This window comes from Zalophus californianus, chromosome 14 (assembly GCF_009762305.2).
Source record: "Zalophus californianus isolate mZalCal1 chromosome 14, mZalCal1.pri.v2, whole genome shotgun sequence".
In the NCBI taxonomy this organism is placed as follows: Eukaryota; Metazoa; Chordata; class Mammalia; order Carnivora; family Otariidae; genus Zalophus; species Zalophus californianus.
This window is the reverse complement of record NC_045608.1, coordinates 44,143,639-44,170,080: the sequence shown is the minus strand read 5'-3', so window position 1 is coordinate 44,170,080 and position 26,442 is coordinate 44,143,639. Positions and strand designations below refer to the sequence as shown.

The window sequence follows — 26,442 nt, the reverse complement described above, 5'->3', positions numbered from 1 at the left end:
TAGAGACACAGCCAAACAGCATTTCCTAGTTCTCACAATGGAACGTGTCCAATGTGATGGCCAGACAGTTAAGCATTGTGTGCCTTCCCTAAACTCTCCTCCTTCCAGGGGGATCCTGGGGGCTGGAATTCAAAGATGGCGTCAGAAGATGAAAGGATCCTAGATCCCTGAGCAACTGCAAGGAGAAGCAACTCACCATGTTGGATTGCAATGTGAACAAGTAACTAATTAAACCATTGAAATTTTGAGATTTTGTTCCAGTAGTTCGCTTATCCTGATGAATCATTCCACTGTGAGGGTGGTGTAGGGTGACGGTAGTATGTAGTCAATCAGAATTTTAAAAAACATCAGGATGACAAATACTCTCTTTTAGTCACTTTTCAAATATTCATCCCCCATTCTTCTTTGCTAATAGGACCCCAATTTTGATTGGGGTGCCAATGCATACAGCTCCAGGTGGAGGATTTTGACTGATTTAAGCTCACCATGAAAGTCATGTTCCTTACCTTTCTACCTTTTCTGCAGTGAAGGATGGCCAAGCAGCCCAGTTCTACCTCAGGAGATGTAAGGGGAGTGTCCTGCAGGGATTTCTAGGAAAGGTCTTCCTTTCCTAATAAAAAGGGACCTTCATGGTTGGCATCATCCTTCTTCTCCTTCCTTGACTTAAACAAGGAACTGCATGACTGGAGTTGCATTCTGAGCCAATACAGTCAATGCATTCTGAACTAATGTAACATATTCACCAATGCCATAAATTTGTGGGCTGATACAGGATATGCATGAAAAGAAGGGTGTATGCCCTATCTAAAGGCATTCAGAAATAATTTTTAATTTAAGTATTGAAATGACAAAGGCCTTAAGGAGTCCATGGCCACTCAGTTCACAAAATCTTAAATATAAAAGCCTATTAACCCTACCCCTTTTTTGTCATCATCTATTGAACATGGAACACCATTTTATCTCTCATACTTTCTTAATGTGCTTATCTTTTTAAAGATTTATTTATTTATTTGAGAGAGAGAGAGAGAGCAGGGAGGAGGGGCAGTGGGAGAGGGAAAAGAGTCTTAAGCAGACTCTGCTGAGCACGGAGCCTGATGGAGGGCTTGATCTCATGACCCTGAGATCATGACCTGAGCTGAAACCAAGAATCAGATGCTTAGCCGACTGTGCCACTAGGCACCCCTTAATGTGTTTCTTTAAGTCAGTACAGTGTATTGGCTGAGAGCTCAGGCTTTGGAGTCAGACTTCCTAGATTCAGATACCAGCTCTGGCACCTACTGTGAACTTAAATGATACTAAATTTCTATTTTTTTCTCATTACTGAAATAAAGATTATAGCATATACTAAGGACAGCGATAAGGACTAAATGACATCATGAGTATAAGTACTTAGTAGAGTGCTTGGCACATAATGCTTAATAAATATAAGCTTTTGTTTTAACTACGTCTAAATTTCAGCCATACAGCTTCAAGTAATGAAATAATCCATTATCTGTGAGAGGATGTCTGCTTCGTATGGGTGCAGATGTGCTTTATGTTCAGGGCCTCCTGGTGAGTAAACTAAAGAATAATTAAGGTTGCACGACAGCCTTTGGACTGCTTGGGTTTTAAGCAGGGTTAAAATAACATCACGGCTAAGTTGTTTTAAGTAAAGGATTAGAGTAAATGACTAAGAGTCAAGGGCGGGATATGAGAGGACACTAGAGGGGTATGGGCTGTGTGCCTTTCCTGCCCTGGGAACTGTTGGGCTTGTGGACTCTGGAGCCTCACTCCAGACAAGATGATAAAAGACAAGAGCTAGCAATGGCCGAGGTGGCCATTCCAGCAGCAGTAGCGGGCCAGGCTCCCTCCCAATACTCCATTCACCTTCCCAGTGCTTCTCCAAAATGGATCATTCACCATTATGAGGACATGGCCATGGTTTTGTTTCCACATCTCTGCTCATGCAATTTCCTTCTCTAAAAAACTCACCAGCCCATCTCTGCCTGTCAAAACTCTATTCATTTCTCAGTCTAACATAAATGTCTCCTCTTTCAAGATAGCATCTCTAGTTTCCCTCTCAAATAGTCTCCCTGACATTTTTAAACTCTTGTTGAGCTTCATTCATTCAAAAAACATTTTCAGGTACGTATTATGACCTTGGAACTCATTGTGCTGAGGGGCATGGTCTTGACCCTTTGGGAATAGTTTAATGGTTATAATAAATTGAATTTATTTGTACCTTCTCTCTTCCCAGCTGGATGTGCATTGGCTACAAGAAGAGATATATACTGTGTAATAGAAAGTAAAAGAAAGTTCAGGTCCAGGAGAGAGAAGGAATCAAATATGCTAACCAGTAAATATAGTTCAGCATCAAATGTAGCACCTAGGAAACCAGGCTAAATAGAAAGGGAAACACAATAATCTTTTATCACAACATTCTTTTATCAACAGAGACAAAGATGCATACTAGTTCCTCAAAGCAAATAAAACTTATCCCTCACCCTAAAATATCATATACTTCCTCCCTTGGATTGTTACAGAGATTTCAAATAGTTACATTTCAATGTTAAAACTCTTAAAACCTAGAGGCATGTATAATAGGATACAAACTAGTTCACTAAATTTCAAACTCCTTAAATGGAAGTAATACATTTTATTAATAACAATAGAGACAATAATGCCATCTTAAAGGGTAACTCACCAGAACACCATCCTGGATTGCTTTTTCAGAATTCAACAAGCTGAAATAGGATGCTAGGATTTAAATGAGTGTCAGTCACTGTGCACATCCCATAGAGATGAATGCAGTGTTTGAGGCAAATTATAAAAGTATACTCATTTTTACATCTGCCTGTAAGGCACATTACTCAGGAACTGAGATATTACAGCACACATACTTGGGATTTCCAACTACTCACCCAATGAAAGTATCCCTCTCCCTGAGGGTATGGTAAGACTTCCTTAATGCTGGAATCATTACTGGCTCCAGGCATTCCCCTCGTCATTTGTCAACAACGAACAACTTGGACAGAGATCTTTCACAAGCCTGTTTGCTTTTAGATGTGACCAATTTCCCCATTTGAACTGTAAGATACTGACATCATAAAGCTTGTCCCTAAACTCAGGTCCTGAGTTTGGAGAAGTATGGTGGAGACTTCAAGCAATGATGAATATTTTCACCAACAATGGAACTGGTAATTGGTTCTGAATGTCCCATTAATAAAATTCAGCTCAATTAAATAAGCACTTAAGTGTCATCTAGGCATAAGGCAATGCACCAGGAGCTGAGAGAAACACTTTGCCCTTTTCTACCCAACACAAAGAGAAGAAATAGAAAAGGTCTCCTATAAGTGAAAGGGCTGTTTCAGATTACACTGTGTTCATCAAGCACCTGTCTCCCCCTATCAATTCTTTCATGATTACTAGATTCTGATCCTGGAAAGTTTTCCTGTAATCATACCCTTTTAATTCTAGTTCTCAACATCAGAAGAAATGAAACATAAAGCAAAAAACCCCCGAAGTCCAGGCTAATGATGTGATCCTCTTATAACACATTTCCCTATCTGTACTTGAGATACCTGGAAATCTCATTTTGCCCTTCTAACGTGTCTCAACTTCTCATTTGGAAATTTATGATTTCCACATTCAAGGTTTAACCTGTTAGGCTTCAGGGTGCTGGGGAAGGAGAAGGGAGAGGTCATGTTCACTTTTTTAGACACAGTAGTATTCTGGCCTCCTGGTCTTTCTTTCTGTCTCTCTCTCTCTCTCTCTCTCTCTCTCTCTCACACACACACACACACACACACACACACACACACACACAAAAGCTTATCTTAAATCTCCTTTGTCATTTCTACTATTCCTGGAGGGCAGAAAGCAATAGTGGAAAAAAAATTCTTGCAAATGCCTTCCCTTATCACACTTTATGATTGGAAGAGGTCATAAGGTAATCAAGCATGTGCTTCTTGCAGTTATTTCTTGTATCAACAGGTATTTACTGAGCCCCTACATCTATGCTGGGATCTGAAGAATCCAAAAGCAGTGAAGACACTGCTCCTACTCTGGAGATTTATGATTTAATGGGGGAGGTAGGATTTACCTAAAAACCCAGTTGAGATCAGCTAAATATCAAATCATCTGATATTAACAATAAAAGAAGAAATCAACCACACAATCTTAGAACTAAAGGAAATCTAGGGCAGAGGGGACCCAAACCAACCTCTCCCCATGAGCAAAAATCATCCAAAATTCTTGGCAGGGGTCATTAAGCTTCTGATTAATGTGGAACTCACATTTCACATAATGCTCCATTTAATTTTTTGAAGTCTCTTACAACTAAAACATTTTATCCTATGTTGAACACAAACTCTGCTCTATTTATGATTCTATACAGCAATGATTTAAAAACCTTAAAGCAGTGCAATGTGTCTTTAAAAGAAGTATTAGGCACAAGCCCAATGTATAAAGCAGTTAAAAGCACAACTCTTCTGTTGAGAGCTGCAAGGGGCCCTCAGCGTGTCCTCTAATGCCCCCTGCTCTACCCCTCTGCAGCCCAAGGTACATCAAGAATGCCTGCAACTCTGCAGAGCAAAATTTAAAAACCACTACTTTAAAGGTAATCAGAGTAAATCTAATCCCAGCTGCACATATCAGCCCTTGAAGACAGCTATCTTGTCTCTCTCTAAATCTTCTTGGATTAAACTTGCCCCTTTCAAATTGTCTACTCCCTTTATGTAATTTTTCTTCCATATCTCCCCCAACCTGGTCACTCTTCCCCTGAAAATGTAGACACTGTATCTAAACATAATTCTTTAGATACTGTGATCAGCTAAGAATACTGCTCTGGGGGCAGCAACAGAAGTTAAAGAGGGCTTAGTGAATGAAAAAGGACCTGAGCTGGACCTTGAGAAATGTAGGATTTAGGTAGAGAGGAGAGAAGATAAAATTCCAAGCTGGGAAGCCAGCATGAACAAAGATACAGAAATTAAAATGAGGGCCTCCTGACACACTTTGAATACTTCTCCAGACTCTTAACTGATTCTTTTCCATTCAGCCAGCTGCCCACTCTCTTAGATTTCTCAGAAGATAATTAAGCCAGATCTTATCTCTGTGAATGCAGGCTTCTGTTGTGTTGATACCAAATGAGGAACATGATCTGGGCAGTACCAAAACTAGATCATTTCAATATTGTAGTTATTGCCACTGGAGAGAAAGTAACTTTCAATGAGTCAGCATCTTGATAAGAAGATTCATAAAGGTTATAGCACTACTGAGGAGGATTCCTGGGGATTCTCAAATCTAAAGTCAACCCAAAGAATACCTTGTCTCTAAAAAATTATATTTTGCATTGTCACTTATCAAACCATTGGTAATATGTGCCCCAAATGGTCTCCTGACTATAAAAACAACAGCATTTTCATATATATGAGTGCTAACCCACCAAGGCAAAACATCTTTTTGTGAAAACAAATATAAAAAGACAAATTTTTTGGTAAATATGTTCATCAAAGTCCATCTTCTCATGTTACTTAATTTTCCCATTTACAGATAAGAATTGAAGCACATCAGTGGTTCATATAATTTGGTTTGTTATTCAAGAAGGAAGATCTTAAAGATAGGATATATCACTATATATCTCCTTCCCATAAAGTGTATTCATTATTGATTACATGAATATTTGCTATTTAATATTACAGGGATGTGATTTTCATACATGCAGCCCTCATAAACCTGGGGGAAATTGAGATCTTGTCCTAAACTTTAATATCTAAAAATTTTAAAAGTGTCAAAAAAAAAACCTGATCTTACTAGCATTCAGGGTAATTGATTCAGACATTTTATTTCCATTATTTTCTCTTTTCCTTCATCTCAAAAGGGGATAATCTGAATTGCTCTAATCTGAAAAACAACAATAAGTGTAGCAAATACTTGACAATGAAGATGGAAAGCCTCTAAAAATCTGTTACCTTAGTAACGGCAAGAATGTGGAAGAATAAGAATACACTGTCAGGACATCATTTCAGATTCCACAGATTTGAGGCCTAAATACAGTCAGCTTTCATTAGCTTTTTGTTTTTCCCAGCAGGTCCTTGGACTTTGAAACAAAACCTGAATGACAGCTATGAGCAATTCCAGCCTGGCTCCTGATTAGCTATGCCAAACAAAACAACTCTCTGCAGTGTAAACTTTCCAGGCATCTGCAACCAAGCCTCTGTAGAGACTATAATTCCTCAGTGAGATTTGAAGGAGAGTCAGAGGTTGGGGGGTAAAGGGTGACCAGGAGGGGGGAGGGGGGGTAAAAGGATAAGACCTTCCCCTCTACCTCGAACTAGTTCCCTGAACTAGTCTGATTAAAGCAGGAGGGAAAATAAAGTAGAACTTGTCTTGGTGTTGTTGTCATTGTCACTTTTTAACTGTGCCCAGCCTAGATTTAACTAATTCTCCAAATCTGAATATGCTATTCCAATTAACATCCATAACATCCTCGTATTCCAAACCACCCATGCATTTAAACCAAACAAGCAATTCTGAGACCCTATTAGTATCAAAGAGAGCAAGCAGTCGATTAAAAACATCTAAAAGAGAAGGGAAGCAACATATATGAATAGACAGTGCCCCATATGAATGCAAACTAACATTTTGTGCCATTTGTTGTCATTCACCTTTGGTGCACGCAGACCTAAAATTAATTGCATCAAATGACAGTGCACTGTTCTGTGTGGTCCCATCTGCTACATAATTAGATCCTGGTGGAACTACTAAGAAGCTTTTTTCTTATGATCAGTCCCCTTGATTTTACCTAACGAATATTCCTTTATCTACACAAAAGAATTACAGATTAGATCTCAAAGCAGTCCATTTTGATCAATGCTTAATTTTAAAGTTATAAGTGGTTTCAGAAAACGTTGTCTGGAGAAAATTCTATATTGCAGTGCTAGCTGGCAGTTCAGCTATAAAGAGATGAGTTGAACTAAAAGATTGACTTAAATTTTGCCAATAATCCTTCTAAAATTTCAGAAGTAAAAACTATTATTTTCATACTTCTTGGACACACAGCAAGATGGAAGCCTTGAAATGTCCTCTTGCCCTCTGGAAAAGTGACACTTAACCACACTCTGATCTCTATTGCTTCTGAGATAACCTACTGAAACTGGTAGTTGGCTTACTTAGAATGCTGGGCAACAAAGGTCCCTGCTTCTAGTCAATAACCATTTTTTTTAACGGTCTCCTGATGATTATGTAGTGTTTAAAGTAAGGAAAATAGCTCTAACTCCCTAAGACGTAATTTGCAAATATATGTCAACAGATGTCACAGAAAACTTAACGTTTGCATAATAACCACACCATCAAAGCCTAGCCCAGATTAGGACAACATTAAGTTTAAATCACCAAAGATTCAAGTGGAAAATTCAAGTTCAGACATAAAGAAGCATCCAAATAAAGATTTATCAAAAATCACAATCAGGGAGATATTAATTTTGGAAACTGCAGACAAGGAAAATTTCAATGTTTGAGAAAGGCAATATCAAACCAGAAAGCTACATTCCCAATTAATTTGACTTGTATGCAATCCCACCACCCTATTAAACTATTGAAAAGAACCATAAGTATATTTTTATAATATGTGAAGACAAGAATAGTGATGCCAGAACAACAGAAAACCCTTCAATATGAGTCTATGCTTGAAATCCCAAACCAAACCTGCTGATTCAGCACAAAGTCATCGACAGAGTTCTTATCTGTAAAAGGAACAATCCATTGTCTGGCTGAAACAAAGGGCAGTGCACAGGAAATCAGCCAAATCTGGGCCAGATGGTCACTGATTCAAGTTTCATTCTTCCCATCCCCCACCCTCCCTGGCACTACAAAAATAGATTCAGACAGCATTTTCAGTTACCAGGTAATAACACTTCGGGGAAAGTATAAATAAACATTTTACAATTACCTATACCACCTCCCACCTCAACACCATCTAATTTAGTAAAACAGAATGTCCATATAAAAAGCTAAATGAGAAAATAGCTATATAACAGTTCTTGAAAGGAAAATACCTCTGAAGCCCAATATTTGTTTCTTAGACATGGCATGGAATTTTACCAAGTTAAAAATATTCATATTTTTATTCAAAATTTATTCAAATATTCAAAATATTCATAAAAATATTCATACCAATTTGTTCTCATCTATTATTTTTTTCTCAAACCATGAGACCAAATAGGAATGAACCTAGAGAATACTAACTTATCACACTCATTTTCCACCAACTGACCACTGATAACCTCGAAAAAGAGTTTGTGGTTTATATCCAGGAAACGTTTTTTTTTTTTTACAAGCCATGAACAAAAATAATTACTGAGTTTGATTATAAACCAATGTGCCTGACCTCATATCACAGAATCTATAAATTATGATACTACTGTAAATACACATTTCATACCCCTACTATAAAACTGTTTTAAATTCTCAACAGCAACTATTAATTAAAGCTAAATATGCAGAATTGTGTCTTAAAATCTGCAAGCACTCTATGGAAAGATACATTATTAAAGAATGGCATAAATAAAAATTCAAGATCTCACAATAAAAATATTCGGAAAACACTCCTTTACCTTTCCTAACTGTAGAAAAGAAAGATATTTAAGTTATAAACAAAGTCTTTTTTTTTTTTTAAGGGAACCCTTGACTCTATAACAGTTGCTTGGAAAATATTTACATTTATGTGACCTAAGTAAATTTTATCAACCAACATATAGCAATTCCTTTAGTAAACTTTATAACCCTTTTTATAATTACTTTGGAAATGTCAATGCAGGAGTACATTTTATGGGCATGCTATGGAACCACTTTTCCAAAATTTACATATAGAAAGGTTAGGGTAGATCAAAGAGTTTTTTGTCTGTTTGTTTTTTTTTTACACAAGATAATCACAGGCTGGTAATGCAATGGCTAAAGACAAAAATGACTTCAAAATATGCAATCAACAGCAACTCACACAAATGGTCTGTTTTATTGCAGGGAAGTAGAAAAAGCTGCTAAAGTCAATACAAGGTAACCTCCCTTAAGAGAACGTTCTAGCTTACACAACGTCAAGTGAGTATAAAATGAAGCCAAGTTAGAGCTTTGAATCTTGACCTCCTGTTAAAGGGAATAGTGAAAAGTGTAAACTTCTTCAAAACCGGGCCCTCAGAAATTGTTCCTGAAAGTTGATTTATAATTATGGTATCAGACTAAATTTTAAGCAGTGGTTAAAAATACAATCTAAATATAAACATAGTATACAAACAAGTGCATGTTTGATACATGTCACTGTGGTTCAGTAGTTTTTTTTCTTTAACATCTCAGATTTAATTATTTAAAATACATTTCAGAAACCTAATTTCTTTTTAAGACACTACTATTTTCCTTTACATAGTACCACAAAATAATACTCAAGATCATACTGGAAATTGTTGAACTGCTGTTATATGTGCCTTTACTGCATATAAATTAATTTTCTTTTAATATAATTTTATAATTTTGGAAAAACTACTAATGAGAAAAAATGAATAATCCCTTAAGAACCTTCAAAATAAGGTAGTTCAGTTTTGGCTGTTTAAAAAGTTTTTTTCTTCAGTGTAAAATAAGGATTTATTTCAGTATTTGTGAAAAAAAGAAAATGACTATTCAAATTAAAATTCTCTACTTTCTGAGCTCATCTTTAGAGTCTCTAAGATGAATTTACATTTAAATGAAACACACACAAAGGCAGCTGGACTATCATAACCATCCCACACACATTAGTGTTTTAAGAGATTTAAATCTCTAATTCTTAGAAAGAGAAAATTGTGACTGCACAACTATTTTTAGTCTGTTTTATTTACATATCATTGCAATAGGATTTATATGTTAACACTTTAATGTAAGAGTTAAGGGAAAAGTATCCTTAAACATAACAAAACAGAATTCTACTAACAAAAGTCAACTCAGAAGAGAGTTCTCATGCATGTCAGTTTCTAGAAAACCAGCTTTTAAATAAGATAAAAACAACACTATAGTAACAACAATAAGTGACTAAATAAATGTAATGAGTTAGAATTTAGCAGACTAAATTATGATCTTGTTCTTTAATAAGCCCTAATATAAAAGAATAAGAGAGTTTAAAGCCAAAATATTATTGTAGATAGCACTGAGTTCTAATTATCCTTTAAGTCTTTTATTTTATTCATTTTTTTTTCTTTCCTTAACACATATCTTCCTTTCTCTGGTGGACCACAATTCAGGTAGAAAATTTAATTCAGATCAAAGAAAATTTGTAAAAAGGCAACATATTTATGGTAAATATGGTACTGATTAGTATTATTTTTGATTACTGTACATAATGAGAAACATATATCAAGGGTCAAATTAGAGTGTGCATACCTTTCACTGATGAAATATTGATGAGAATCCAAATTTCTAAAGAGTGAACTGTATTTATAAGAAAATGTTTTTGATCTGTGCTCTAAATGTTTATTATTTCTCAATATAATCTATATGCTTTAGTAAAATAGTAATGTATCAAGTAATCTCATATAACTGTAAATGTGCTTTAAACATAGACTGAGGTCAAAAGAAGTTTTACTTATTGTCTCTCTAAATGATAATTTCTTATACCTTAAATTTACCACATAAATAACATCTCAAAATGAGCTTATTTACTAAAATTAGTTTCTGCTCTATAGGACAACAAAAAAGATATGAGTTGAATAGTGACCAAACTCATATATATAAAATATATATGTCAGAGTTTTTGTTTTATTTACAGATACTTTAATGTCCATGAAGTGCCACTAACAAACTTAAGACTCATACCATGATTTCCTTAACATCACCAGCACTGTTTCAAATTTTATATTCAATTCTTCATGAACAAAGTTAAAAATGTCTTCTAGTTTAAAAAAATGAATGGACATTAAATCTCCATTAGATATCAGTGCATTTGAATTCTTTTATAATTTTGGTAACAGAACAAATGGCACACTCTTACGTATTATGTTATATAAATCTACTACATTAGTAATGGTTTCAAGAACGTGGTTAAAACAAAACTAGATCTGAATCTACAAAACCAAAAGCCACATAAATGCATTTTAACTAGATTGTAGGCTCCCCTAAGGTCAGAGATAGCTCTTTATTCTCCTTTCTCTTTCTCTACAGCACAATTCCAATTATAGGTACTTGATAAAGACTTATTAAGTTGACTTTCATTGTTAATTTCCTGCCCAATGGAGAATTCTATTATCCCCACTGGATAAAAATATCTTGCTCAGTAGGAAAACTATGAAGAGAAAAATTAATTTTAAGGAAATGACAAATGTATTTGGTACAGCAATTACTTTTTATCCAAATGAACTGAGAGGAAGCTTGATATTATAATTGCTATTGCCAATTATTTGTTCAAAGCCTTAAAAAAATCAGTACAGGTTAAACACAAACTTTAAGATAGCATTATGGTGAGAGACTATGGACTCAGAAACAAACTGAGGGTTCTAGAGGGGAGGGGGGTTGGGGGATGGGTTAGCCTGGTGATGGGTATTAAAGAGGGCACGTACTGAATGGAGCACTGGGTGTTATATGCAAACAATGAATCATGGAACACTACATCAAAAACTAACGATGTAATGTATGGTGATTAACATAACAATAAAATTTTTAAAAAAGATAGAATTATGGTGCCTGTTTGCAATTCGTGAACTTTAGCTTCCCAAGGGTAAACACCATACAGATTTTTGGTAATCTCCCATGTAACAGTATCTAAAGTAAGCCCACGCTGTTTGATTTTGGAAGTCTTATCAATTTGAAATCTCATGAGCAAAATGAATTATAACATTTATACAGTACAAGAAATTTGTCACATTTTTTCAAAACATTTTTTCCAGAATTTCAATTATATGGCTCTATTCCATCATGCATTATTATCCTGAAAATAAATGACTTTCAATTATTTTTTAAAGATGTATTTATTTATTTTAGAGAGAGAGAAACAGTGTGGGGGCAGGGAGGGGGTGCACAGAGGGAGAGGGAGACAGAGTCTCAAGTGGACTCTGTGCTGAGCCCCTCCATCTCACGACTGGAGCCAAAGCCAAGAGTCGGATGCTCAACCGACTACACAACCAAGGCGCCCTGACTCCAATTACTTTTTATTAACTAGGATATTTATTGACAAATTCGAAGCCTATATTAGCTAAAATATACAGGTAACTTGTAAATAAGTAAATCTGATGATAAACTGATCATGTTTGGAGGATTACAAAGATATCATTTTGTAAAACTCAAAAAGAAGAGAAAATGAAATGCATCTCCATTCATCTCTGCCACAGAATTGTTTTGGATTTATTTTTCCTTGTTAGCCTCCTTTATTCAAAAGATAATGCTACTGACCTAGCTTCCACAGGGCGTGGGCCTCATTTCAGTATTTCCAGTGGAGGTAATAAGCCTACATTGCTCCATTTACTGCTCCTTCTCCCAGCTCCCTTGGAGTTAGTGGCTTAAGTCTGAAAGAAGTTTGGCCCAGGTTAAGGATGGATTCCACAGCCATGGAAAAAAGGGAACATGTCCCTACAGAAGCCATTCATTCATTCATTACCAAATATTCATTAAGGAACAATTACGTGCTTATTTCAGCTATGGAGACCAGAGTAGTGAGCAAAGGGACAAAGTACTTGCACTCATGGAGTGTTCATTCATGCTTGGTGAGTACATCCAAGATTTGACCTCTACTACATTCCTAACTAACCAAGCTGTAGCCTTGGTACAGTCTGTTTCTCCAAAATAAGGTGCTAGCAGGTCCCCTGGTGGTCTGAAAGAGTTAATAGGCTCATTAGCACCTATCTACACTATCTTCAGCAAGAGGAGCAACATTTGCCAAAAGCTATCTTTCTGGATAATATAAAACATAGGATACAATTTCTGACATCCAGATCTTACAATCTAGTTGAGTAATAAGACACATACCCAAGAGCATGACTTTTGAGGAAAGAACAAATGCTATGGAAACAGCCAGCCCTAGGTTTGAATTCTGACTTTTCCACCTCCTACCCATAGCCTCTTGTGAAATTTACTTAAACCTTTCTGAGCCTTAGTTTTCTTAGCTGTAAAAATAAGAATCACGATGCCTACTTTACAAGGCTGTTGTGAGGGTTAGAAATGATATGTGCACAATGCCTGAGGTATTATACATTAACTGTTATTAAATTACTGGATTAAACTCATTTCTGCTATAAATTAAATGATTAAATAGTAGGAAGGGACTAAGTAGAGAAGACTATATGGGTCTTAAAGACCTTTATGGTTGTTTTTTATTAAAGGCTAGGTTTTGTGCATGCACACATTCTCTGACATATATATATACACTCTCTGAAATGCCAGATATGCAACCACACCATGTAGTACACTGTTCAGTCACAGTTCTTTCTCTGGAGGGAGAGGTTGAGATAAGGCATACCACTGACTCATGAGTCTTTATGATGGCAGAAAAACCTCAAACATTTAGAATATCTGAAATACCATAACCCAGACACCATGCTTCCAGACTCCAACTTGCCTTCAGTAGATTGTGCAGATGGTCCCTTTAACACCTGTCCATATCAAACAACTTCTTACATCTTTTGACCAAGAATGCTATGAAAATATCACACCTAGTATTAGATCATTCCATTTATATGAACATGGGGGAGAAAAGTTGGTATTTACATGGTCCAACTTTTCTAGAAAATAAAGAACTTGGTAATATTAGTTGAGAGGCAAAACAGTTAATACAAATTGGTACTCTCTGATGAAGTCAGAGGACTACAACTCAGCAAGTCTGATGAGGAAAAAAGCTAACATTTCCTGAGGGTCTATTTTGTATCAGGCATCATGTTTAGTGAGTTGATCCATTATCTTGGAAATGTGACTTTTGGAATCAAATTACGAATCACCTTAGAGTCAAAAATATATCAAGGGTTTAAGAGGAAAATTGTTATTTGTTCAGTAGAGATTTTATTTCTTTTTTTAAAGATTATTTATTTATTTAAGACAGAGAGCATGAACGGGGGGAGAGGCAGAGGGAGAAGGAGAGGGACAAGCAGACTCCCTGCAGATGTGGGGCCTGATCCCAGGACCCTGAGATCATGACCTGAGCCAAAGTCAGATGCTTAACTGACTGAGCCGCCCAGGCGCCCTGAGATTTTATTTCTTAAATAAGAAATTAGGTTGATTTTATATTATAAGGTGACAAGCCTATCAGAAAATGTAGTTGTTTGTTTTCATATCAACCCAGGTAACAATACAACCTGTGAAATTATGTACAGGAGAATGTAAAAGAAACATTCCTTATATTAATCCTAAGTGAAATGCTGCTGTTCTATTACAATTACTAGTAGTAATATTATTACAATTACTAGTAGTAATATTACTAGTCTACCTTGATCCTCCACTGTCCCCCAACTTGTGAAGATACAGGTCTAGCCATTCTCTAATATGCCAAGACCGTAACCTCCTGCTCCAACAATTTTCAAATGATTACTGAATCATCGGAGTAGAGCAGCTACCTGAGACTCTCTAGTTGATTAGGAAATGAACCCTTATTCAGCTGGGGAGTTCAGTTGCAACACCAAGTTCTCCATGAGCTATGGCTCCAGAGGTTTGATTAGTTTACGTTCCACTAGAGAATCAAGGGATCAGAGCACTTTTTAAAACAGCCATTAAAAAAAAAAATGCTGCAAATCTAAACCTTTATAGGGAATATCTTCATATAATATGTGTCAGAAATCTATGCAGAATTTTCAGATGTATGCCAAACAAGTGTAATTGAGAAAGAATAATGTGGAAATATTCTTACCATCATTTATTTTCCATCTCCAATATTGCAGACACTGTTATGATTTTTCAAAGAATTACCAATTACACATAGAATGTAGACTATCAATTTTGTAGAGTGTAATTAATCAGTGAATACTTTGTATTTACCATGTAGCCAATACCATATTAGACATTTTAGAAAATACAGACTATAAAATGCCATAGTACCTTCTCTAAAGGGACCTATCCTCTAATCAACAGAAAAAAATGCTTTCTGAAATAGAGAATATAAATATCTATAATACAATTCTAAAACTGTGATATATAAATTATGAATGTTATTGAAGTTTAGAGTAGGAGAAAATTAATGAAAATTCCCATATTTAGTGTATTTCCATAAAAGAAAGAAAATAAACTAGACCTCAAGGCAGTGGTTCTTTAGCATTCCTGGGCATGAAAGCGGCCTGGGACCTACCCCTAAGGCTTAAAATCTGCATTTAAATAGCATTTCCAGTTGATTCTCATATAGGTGGCCATAGTTTGGCAAACACGGTGTTAAATAATAGGTATGATTTACAAGAATCTCTAAAGCAGTGCTGTCCAACAGAACTTTTTGCAACAGCAGGAATATTCTACACCTGTGCTGTCCAATATAGTAGCTACTATCCACATGTGGCCATTAAGTTCTTGACATGTGATTAGTGTGCCGGAGAAACTAAACTTTTTATTTTATTTAACCTTAATTAATTTTAGTTTAAATAGCCACAGCCAGCTCTGGAGAACTAGAAGAGATTTCTAAGAGAAACATGAGCCAAGCCATAGATAGGAATGTACATGAGCAGAATATATAGGTAGGAGAGACAACTGATCGGCTTGTCTAAAATAGAGGTTTTATATTAGATTATCATGAGATCAGATTATGAAGAACCTTGAAGGAAACTGGATTTCATGGTACATATTGCCCAGTTGCCTAATTGAACCATTCCTGAGCTTCAATATGAAAAACCCCAGAGGTTTTACCTGCTTACCTAAGAGTAAAGACACCTTTCCCCGGGCTCTAGGGTGAATCTTGATTATTCTATACCAGTCATGGTATTTCCATTTTCCTTATCAGTGACTGGTTTACACATGAGCATGTGGTAAATTCTGGCCAATGCAATTTGGGACATCTATGTATGTGGGTAAACTCTCCAAAAAAGAGTTTAGCCTGAAGTAAAAGAACGTTTTTCTGACTCTAGTCAAAATCGTATGAGGTTTGGGTGTGCTGATAACACCTTGGGATAATGAAGAGAAAAGATGGAAGACAAATGCCATCAAGCTGAGCATGTCAGAGAATGACCTAAAGAACCTGGGTCTTCTGTTTAGTTAAAATAAATGTCCTTCAATAAAGTAATGGGTGTTTAACTGTGGAATATGTATACTACATAATATCATGTAGTCATTAAAAAGAATAAAAGCTATGCCAGTTGACTTAGAAGTATATCCCTTGTGTTTCATTATTAAGTGAAAAAAGAAACATGATTTTTAATATGTATGTAATGATAGATTAGATATATAAAGTATGATAGTATAGATAAAATGCTGAAAACAGACAATATAAGGTTACATGATCATGGAAAAGTTATAACAAAATAAACAGCAGATTGGCCACACTGTTGGAGCAAAGGGGAGGGTACAGAGGGAATTTAGGCTCCCTGAATTTTTAAAAAGATGTGACTACAGTTTTTTGAAAAACAGAATATGATCCCATGATGTAAAATTACTTGTGTTGGTGAATATATATAAATACACTGAATATGTGCATAAAAGAATTGCCACCAAAATGTTAATTGTGTTTAATTTAGGATGGTTAGATTTCAAGAAGGGAAGAAGAAACAAGAGGTAAAAAAGAAAGAGAGGGAGAGAGAGGGAGAAAGAAGACATGATGAAAAAATCAAATACATCTGAATTTGCCCTTTTGAAAAAAACAGACCAGATGAGGGGGAGACAGAACCCTGAAGTGAAAAGGTTCACCCACCCTCTGTGGTGGATAAGAATGACAGTAATAGCCTCCTAGTTCCCTGAATATTCCAACAGAGATACAGACATAAACTTACTATAAGTAGTATTGGTTTACTTGGTTTAAAAATAAGAAATAAATGAGATATTACACCAATTACATCTTTTCTTCACATCGTGACCTCTACAGACAGTGGTGACAATTTTAGGCATTCCTGCTCTATAAAAACTAAATGCCCGGGATGATAATTGTGAGGAGTGGTTCTAAGATTCTTACGTCCATAAAATCACCTGGGAAGATTGTTAAAATGTACATTCCAGGGTCCCACGCCAGAAACTCTTATTCAATAGGTTAAGAGACAAATAATCCTCATTTAACAAGCACCCTAGGCAAGTAAGGCAGGTGTTGACAGATCGCACTGAAGAACAGTGAATTTAAGGATGTCTGATCTCTTTACAAACTGATTAACCAAAGAATTTGAGAAGTGTGGTACACTAGAGAGAACAAAGAATTTTGAAGTCAAAAGATCTAGACTACTTCTCTGACCTAATCCCCCACTCACTCCCTCACTTGCCTCTCCCCTTCAGTGGCATTGGCCTCCTTGCTAACCCCTCCCACAACAGGTGACAATGTTCTTCCTCTCAACTTTCCAATGATTCACACAGACTTCAGGACTTCACTCAGGTGTCACATCTCAGTGACACCTTATAGAGAATCACAGCTCCTATCTCACTTCTAATTCCCCTTGCTGCTTCATCTTCCTCTCTAGCACTTCTCGCAATCTAAAATACAACAGTGTACTCGTTTTCTCTTGCTTATTGTTTGATTCCCATAAGAGCAGGAATCATTTGTTAGTTTTCTCCACTGTGGTATCCTCAGCACCTAGAATGGCACCTGGACAAAGTTCAAAGAGATTTCACTTGGCCAAAACAAAACAAATGAAGCTTGAAACATTCAGCGATAGGAGGCAAATCCAGCCAGAAGGTGGACAGCTTGTTAATATAGATTCCTGGGCCCTGCCTGAGATTCTGATGAGTCAATGGGCTTGCAGTGGGGCCTGAGATTTTGAATTTCTAACAGGAACCCACGTGATATTGACACAGCCTGGAGAGTTATCAAGCAGCTCTGCCCATGGTTTAGTGAAAGCCAGCCTATTCTACTGGATAAGAAGAGCTGCAGGCTAAAAGAGTTCTGAAAGTGGGGTGCCTGGGTGGCTCAGTTGGTTGAGCGACTGCCTTCAGCTCAGGTCATGATCCTGGAGTCCTGGGATCGAGTCCCACGTCGGGCTCCCTGCTCAGCAGGGAGTCTGCTTCTCTCTCTGACCCTCTTCCCTCTCATGTTCTCTATCTCTCATAAAAAAAAAAAAAAAAAGAGTTCTGAAAGTGGGGCGCCTGGGTGGCTCAGTCGTTAAGCGTCTGCCTTCGGCTCAGGTCATGATCCCAGGGTCCTGGGATTGAGCCCCGCATCGGGCTCCCTGCTCAGCAGGAAGCCTGCTTCTCCTTCTCCCACTCCCTGCTTGTGTTCCTGCTCTTGCTCTCTCTCTCTGTCAAATAAATAAATAAAAATCTTTAAAAAAAAAGAGTTCTGAAAGCTTCATTCTACTCATATGCATCTCAGAAGAGAAAAACTAATCTCTATGTACTTAAGCTATCTACCCACATAAATAAAATGGTTCTACAATAAGATTATTTTTCACTTATCTATATATCATGGATATTTACTGCAACCTAATTTTTAATAAAAACATGATGTTTAGTTTGTTTCTAATTTTTTACCCTATAAGTAAAGATTCGGGTGATATTTTTGTCATATTCCTTTGTGCATTTGTCTAATTTTTTCTTTCTAGCAAATTCCTAGAAGGGAAATTTGAGTCAGAACCAAAGCTGCCCAACAGAACTTTCTCCAATGATGGAAATCTTCTATATCTTCACAGTCCAATAGGTAGCCACTAGCCCCATGCAGCTATAAAGCACTTGAAATATGATTAACAAAACTGAGAAACTGAATCTTTAGTTTTATTTAATATTAATTTAAATTTAAATAGTTGTATGTGGCAAGGAACTACCATATTGGACAGGGTAAGAATAGACATTTAAGTCTTGATCCATTATGCCAAATTACTCTCCAGAAAAGTTGTAAGTATTTGCTTTCACTCTTAGTGTACAACAGTGACCATTCTTTACCCCACTGCCAACACTAAATTTTACTGATCTATTGAATCTTTATAAACTGAAAGGTTAAAAGTGTGTGGTTTTCATATGTATTTCTTTATTAATAATACTGAACAGGTCTATTTCTTCTGTCATATTCATTTAAATGCAAATATTTTCACCCATGTTAATTAACTGAGAGGTTGGAAATTATCTAGCTTTCCAAATTTGTTTTGTTGGGTCCCTATGTCTTCTTACAATTTCTTGGCAACATTTAAACTCATTTAAAAATATGAATTTTCAGCTCCATTTGAAAAATGAAATCATCTGGCAACAGTGACACACAGTCCCATGGGGCAAAAATCAGTGAAGTCTTAGAAATTCTACTGTCTTCAGACTTCCTGTCCACCAGAACCCGTTAGCCCATATTATTTTACAGGTGCTTCACTCATTCAGATTACCTACTTGACCCCGAGAGGCACCCGAATATACAATTCCTCTGAGTTGAATTTTGAGAGACTAAAAGGCAAACAGCAGCTAATAATAATAGCTAAATTTCATTTCATACTTGGCATGCAAAAATGATGTTATGATATTTCTGGGTTATTTTATAACTAATATTTAACAGAAGAACATTTTTCTAGTGGTTGTTGACATTTCCTACTCCCTAAAGCAGTGGTTCAGCACCAGAATGGTTGTTGTGGTTTTTTTTTTTTAAGATTTTATTTATTTATTCATGAGAGAGAGAGAGAGGCAGAGGGAGAAGCAGACTACCCACGTAGCAGGGAGCCTGATGCGGGACTCGATCCCAGGACCCTGGGATCATGACCTGAACCGAAGGCAGACGCTTAACCATCTGAGCCACCCAGGTGCCCCTAAAATGCAGATCAGTGGATGCTGTCCCCAGAGTTTCTGATTGAATAGTTTGGGTTGGACCCCAAGAATTTTCATCTAACTCCAAGCTCCAAGTGCAGCTGTACACTGAGGTGAAGTTTTCTCAAAGGTATGGACACTCCTGAAGTATAATGATAATGTGTAATTTTAACAACCTTTTTTTTTCTTATGAATTTATACAACCTTTCTTCCCAAAACATGTCCACATTTATTATTTCTTTTTATCTTTACAACAATCCTGTGCAGAAGGTTGATAATTAGAGCAGTAATTATCAGTTTCATTTTACATAAGAAAGTAAGGTACAGGAATTAAGAATTTACCCAAATACATAAGAAATTAAAAGAGCTAGAGCAAGCAGGTTTCCTAACTCCCAAACTGGGTAATATAGGCAAACACAACAATCCAGGACACAACTGGAACTTGCTTCTCCAGACTGGTACCATAAAAATAGAACCATGCCCAGGAAGAGAAAAGACCATATAAAGATATGGTTCACAGCAACAAACATTTATCAAGCGCTGATTATGTGTTAATCTATGTTAATCATGCCTATAGTCTCTATTGTAAGGACTGTTGAAGACATTTATAAAGCATAGAAAATTTAAAAAATAAGATCTGAAAACCATAACCTTGAAAAGATACTGAATCTCCATATCATAGGGCAAAAGTAAATATGCTGAAGGGGTAGGTAGTAGGGGTAAATACAGAGTTGGGTAGAAGAGAGGAGTCGCTGTGAGAGCTTCACATCTGGACTTGGAGGAGTTGCTATCACCAGTCAGTCAAGAATGGGAGGGAAGGAAGAGTACACAATAGGGAGCCCTCCTGGGGCTCAGCAGCACAAAGAGCTGCTGTTATCCACATTGGGTGTGTGTTTGCCAGAAATATCAGGGCTGCTGGAACGCCAGAACTTACAAGGGCATGCTTTTGTGTAGTCTAAATTACCTTGACTATATAAGAACTCAAGTCAGAGGGAATAACTTCATTATCCATTTGTAGCCAAAAGATACCATGATTAGGGCTCATGAAACTTTCTCCCCGACTCTTTTCCCCAAGTTTTGAGAAGCATTCCTAGTAAAAATCCACCAAATTGTGATCACAATAACGTTAATTATAAATCAGCCCCTCAAAGGGAAAAAAAAGAAGACTGCATTTTCAGTTAGGTAGAATTGATACATTATTAACTTTAGCAGCTACTTTCCAAAGATTTAAAATAATAATGACTAATAACAGTTACCATAGACTGAAAATACAAAACAAACAAACAAACTGCAATTAATTTGAAAGGAACTATTGGAACATTTGATTCAGTCTTCATTAGCAGTATAACTGACCTGTCCTATATGCCAGCTTATAGTCCAGTTCAAAATGACTGAGGTGGTAAAATGTCTATCACCCCATTTAGAAAACTGTAGCAAATACTGCTGAAAAAAACACCTCTCACTCTGCACAAGGCCAAAGAAATACAAATCAAAACAAAGGAATACAATTTTACATTGATCAAATTAGTCACAATAACATAAATGTTTTAAAACGACATAAGCATGCACATAGATTGTTAATGACAGTATAAATTTACATAATCCTTTTGGAAAGTAATTGAAATAACCAGGAATCTGGAAATGTTCTATTAAAAATAAGAGTTAACATTTACTTGTGTTTTCATCACACTATTGCTTTTTATCTTAACTTTGTAGAGAACTATTAGTATACCCGTTTTATAAGTTAGGAAGCTAAAGTTCTGAGAGAAATATTTATAAATAAATTTTGCCAGTAAGTGATGGAGTGAGGTTTTGAACTCTGAACCTTTAATTTTAGAGTCCACCCATTTACAACTACATCATTACAGCCTCTCTGAAGAAATAATCCAAAGGAAGGAAGGAAGAAAGGAAGGAAGGAGAAGAAGGAGAAGAAAGTTACATTCATGAGGACAGTCATCATATTACTTTTAAATACTGGAAAATTCCCAAGTAGAGGAAGGGTTAAGTAAATTATGGTACATTAATTGGATAAACTATTATAAAATTTCTACAAATAATAGGGAATAAGGTATAAAAACTGTTGATATAAAATCAGGATAGAAATGTATCTGTAACATAAGACATCTGTAAAAATATATATTCATATGGCAAGACTGAGAAGGGAGCTGGAAGAAACAAAAACTTCTACCATTTTAGAACTTCCTGCTAGTACTTATTTTTCTTTTGTTTTTGTCAGTCTTGTCAATCAAGATTACTCTAAGCACCCTTACAAACCCATTTTTCTAGTTTATATTCTTATCATCCCAATCAAACATTCCTAAAACTTCACTAATAATTTATTCATATTACAGACTTATTCAAAGTAATTACATAATATCTTTATCGGTGATTCTGAAGCTCTAAAGTATGAGACTTCCTTCTTAACATCAATGATTTTTGCAATCACCATTTACAGTGTGCTTTTTTTTCTCTTTTCAAATTTTTATTTAAATTCTAGTTGGTTAACAAACAGTGCAATGTTGACTTCAGGAGTAAAATTCCGTGATTCATTACTTACATACAACATCCAATGCTCATCATAACAAGTGCCATCTTTAATATCCATCACCCATCTAACCCATCCCCCACCCACCTCCCTTCACCAACCCTCAGTTTGTTGTCTATCTTTACGTCTCTTATGGCTTGTTTCCCTCTCTCTTTTTTCTTTCCCCCCCTCCCATATGTTCATCTGTTTTGTTTCTTAAATTCCACATATGAGAGAAATCATGGTGTCTTTCTCTGACTGACTTATTACAGTGTACTTTTGAAAAACCTTAATTGAGATCATATATAGTGACTAAAATCAACTAATTCTTCTTACTTTCATAACGTTGCAATCACTCCTCAGCTCCCTGCACCCATCCAGGGATCATTAGCCTAGAGTTTGCAGGTGTTTTAGAGATTAGAAAAGTTTCCTACTAAGAACATGATCTCTAAGTGAATACTTATAAAGTAAATAAAACAGCTGTAGGGATATTCACATTCTAAATGCTTGTGGGAATTACTAAGTAAATAATGTGAACTTCTTTTGAAGTAGATAAGTGAACTTTATTTCCACTTACCAAAAAGAAAAGTAAGAGTTTGGTAAGAGTAATTTCCCTAAAAATGGCACCATGAGCTGTGAAAAAAATTCACTCTCCTTAGCCATAAAAGGTGATACACAGAGGCCTATTCAGCTTAGGGTTTGGCCTCTATCATAACAGATATTTTGTGGGAAAATGAAGTAGCTGTTCTTCAATGACATCAATCTCTTAAGAACAGGAATGTAGTTTAAACACCTCTAACTTCTTTTTGATGAATCTACAAATCAGGAATATTCTTTTGGTCACTCTACTGTCTAGTACACACAGGTCCAACTGGGTTATCCTTAGCCAGTCTCAGAACATCTAAGAATGACTATTTTAGTAATAAAATTTTGGATTTAAAAGGACCCTTAGAAACCAAGTAGTTCAATCCGTTTATTTAACTGAGAGGGGAAACAAAAGCACTTCTAAGAAAGTTACTTCACTTAGTTAGTTTATGGTAAATGCAAGCCTGGAACTAGATGTGACCAAATATCTTAAACTTGGCCTTCGTATTTCTCCCTTACCATTAAATTTTCATATTATGTTATGTCCATGGGAGTGTATACATAGGTCTTTTCAATGTCTTCCAATAATATACTTCACTGGATGGAGTAAGTTATAGTGCTCATCCTTTACTTCATAAAGAGTTCCAAAATGGAGGGAAAAAATTTTTTTTAAAAGGTTATTAAAAACAGTGTAGAGAAATCAGTGATGTGAGGGGAGGGGCAGGGATCATAGTTTAACAGTTCTGCTTTCCACAGTATACTTGTTTCAAGATTTTTAGCATTCTAACTGATCTTCCACTGTAGTAAGTGCCTTAGGCCAAATACAAGGTTCTAAAGTCATCATGAGTGGATATTGCATAGTCATCACCATTGATATGTAGTTCGGTCTTTCCTTATACTCCATGCCTTTCATCCTTTATTTCCATAATCTAATTCCATTTTAATAGAAGATGTATGGAAGAATATACAAGAAATTGGCAACAGTGGTTGCCTCTGGGAAGGAGGACATTGAGAGTATGGAGTGGGAAAGAGAAAACTTACTTTACACTGTGAAATTCTTACCCTATGCACATTACTTTTCAATATTAATTTAAAATGTCCCTTTAAACACATGCCTATATCCTCGTAATTTTATTACTAAACATTTTCAACGAAACAATTATTTTGATGTTTTTTCTCTTTTAAATAACTTTCCAGTATTGCAACTTAGAAAATCACATAGAAATTTTCAGAAAGAAAAAGAACACCACAGTCACAAAACTCAAAGCAGAATTCCAGGATCTAAAGTATAAGAAAATGTTCAGAGGGATGAGAGTCTTTTAAGGGGGCATTTAATTTAAAAAATTTTTCCGGAAAATTTCTTCCCCACATTCAAACGGCTAGGTTTTAATATGAGATTTAAGTGGGATTTGGGGCGGGGCTCTAAAGGTGTGAAAAATAGAAATTAAAATTTGGTTTCTGTCTTTTGGACAGGAGTCAGAGGGCTGGGGTAGGGTGGTTAAGGACCTTGTGACAGTCACGTTCATACAGGAAAGGAGCATGATTGAATGAGTTTCTCCAGGATCCGTCCACCTCCGTTGGAGACAGCAGCTGTTCCCGTGCAGATGAATCGTTCTGGACCTTACTTGGGCTCGATTTAACTGAGAAGCCCCACGAACTGAATCTATACAGATAATTTAATGGTGCTCGGAAGAGGGTCTAAGGGAATTGATTTACTTTAACAAACTGCCTCATCATCACCCTTGCCAGTCCACAGAACACACCTCATCTCGCCGTCTACTTGTGTCAGGGTCAGCTGTCAACACAACCCTTTGTGTCTCATTCCGATTAAGAGTGGTCCTCCACCACTCACAGAAAAAATGGAAACGATGGCTGGAGACGCGCGCGCGCTCGTGACGAAGTGACATTGGGTGTGGAGAAAAGAAACCAATGGACACTGAGCAACCGCCCAGGCACCGCTGGACGCTCTCAACTTTCCCAAGCCGAGCTCTCTCCATCTCCCCCCTCCCCCCCCCGTCACCTCCGTGCCTCCCTGCCTGCGGTCCACCCGCCAGGCGAGCCCCTCACAAGCCCCTTAGGCTCGGGGAGACCGGACAGTGGCGCGCCCCCCGCCGCCTCCGCCTCGGCGCTCCCCGCCGCGCCGCAGCCTCTCCCATCCCACGCTCGGGCTTCCTCGCTCCCGCCACAAAGGCAGCGAGAAGAGCCCGCGGTGACAGGCCTCTGGCCTCCGGGCGCGGACCGCACGGGCTGGGTCCCCTCAGAGGGCTGACGCGAGGCGGCGGGGAGAAGGAGTTTGGATCCGAGGCTGCCAGTGGCGCCTGACCTCGCCACGCAAACACAGTGGCGCTCACACCCCCGCTCCGCCTTCCCAGTCCTCCAGAAAAAGTCAGCCGCAGCGCTTCCCCGTGCAGGCAGGGTGTCCACAGCCCGCCAAAGGGCAGCTCCTGCCCGGCAGAGGCGTGCGCTCGCGCCCGGCTCGCGACCTCTCACCTCCCCGCGCCCGCGCCCCGGAGCCCCCTCAGCCGCTCACCTGGCCCTGGCGGGGCGCTAGGGCAGAGGACCAGGGGGTGGCCCTCGCCTCGGCCGGGGCTCGTCTCCCCACCCCCAGTCCGGGTCCCGGCGCTGCGCTGCGCTCGCTCCGGCCGCCCTCCTCCGAGGTGCTAGCGCCGCCGGTGGCTGGCGTCTCTCTGGCAGGCGCGCTCGCCGCGCGCTCAGTTCCCCGGGGCGGAGCGAGGCGGCGGCCGCCGGGGCCGGAGGCGGATTCCTCAGGTGCTGCCCCTCCCGCTTCCCCAGAACCTCCGCGGCGGGGACCCCCGCGCCCCCTCCCCCCGCCCCGCCTCTCGGCCTCCTGCCGCCCTCGCGCCCGCGAGTGGCCTTTAGGGCTCCCTTGCCCTCCTTGAGAGTAGTGGGCGCACATTTCCCTCCCCACCCTCTCCAACGACGCTCCCTCCCCTCCTCAGTCCACTGTGCTCACGCCTCCATTTCCAAACTCCACGGCACAAATGATGTGTGTGGCCACTGTGGGGTGTGGAGGGTAGTGGTGTGGAGGGGGTCTTCTGGGAAAGAGGATTGCCCCCCAGAGTGCGGCTGACGCGCTCAGCCAGGAAGAAAAATTATTTTCTCGCGGATTCCGCATTCATTCACAGAGTGCTCTCACTTCATTGCGTGATGGCTTTCTCTGTCCGCAGGACAGAGACTCGGCCTGGGCAAGGGTGGGTCAAAAACCCTTGGCCTTTTGCACGAAGGGGGGTAGGACGGGGGGCAGGACGCGGACAAAACCAAACAAACCCGGGAACTCCGGGCCAGAGCCGACTTTTGCACCTCCTGGATGAGCATGCCCTCCCGCCGGCGGACCCCGACCGGGCGCTGGGGGAGGCTCCCTGCTCGCAACGGCTTGTCCTGAGCTTCCCGGACCAGGAGGGATCGTCCGCCCTTACCGGCAGCCACTTCCAGCAGGCCCTGGACCATGACGGGTGCTGCGGGAGCAAACGTTCTCAAGAGATGCTCGGCCGATAGTGACAGATTGAGCT

At 38.3% G+C, this 26,442-nt stretch overlaps 1 protein-coding gene across 10 annotated transcripts in view; it reads right to left on the bottom strand.

Moving 5' to 3' along the window:
• The window catches only part of GREB1L (GREB1 like retinoic acid receptor coactivator), a 274,155-nt gene extending 248,570 nt beyond the window's left edge, over nt 1–25,585 (bottom strand). For all 10 annotated transcript variants that reach the window (XM_027576041.1, XM_027576039.1, XM_027576044.1 and 7 more), the window contains exon 1: nt 25,443–25,585. The gene's annotated coding sequence lies outside the window, so the exon portion shown is untranslated. The remainder of the gene's footprint in view (nt 1–25,442) is intronic.
• Between the last annotated feature and the right edge of the window lie 857 nt (nt 25,586–26,442).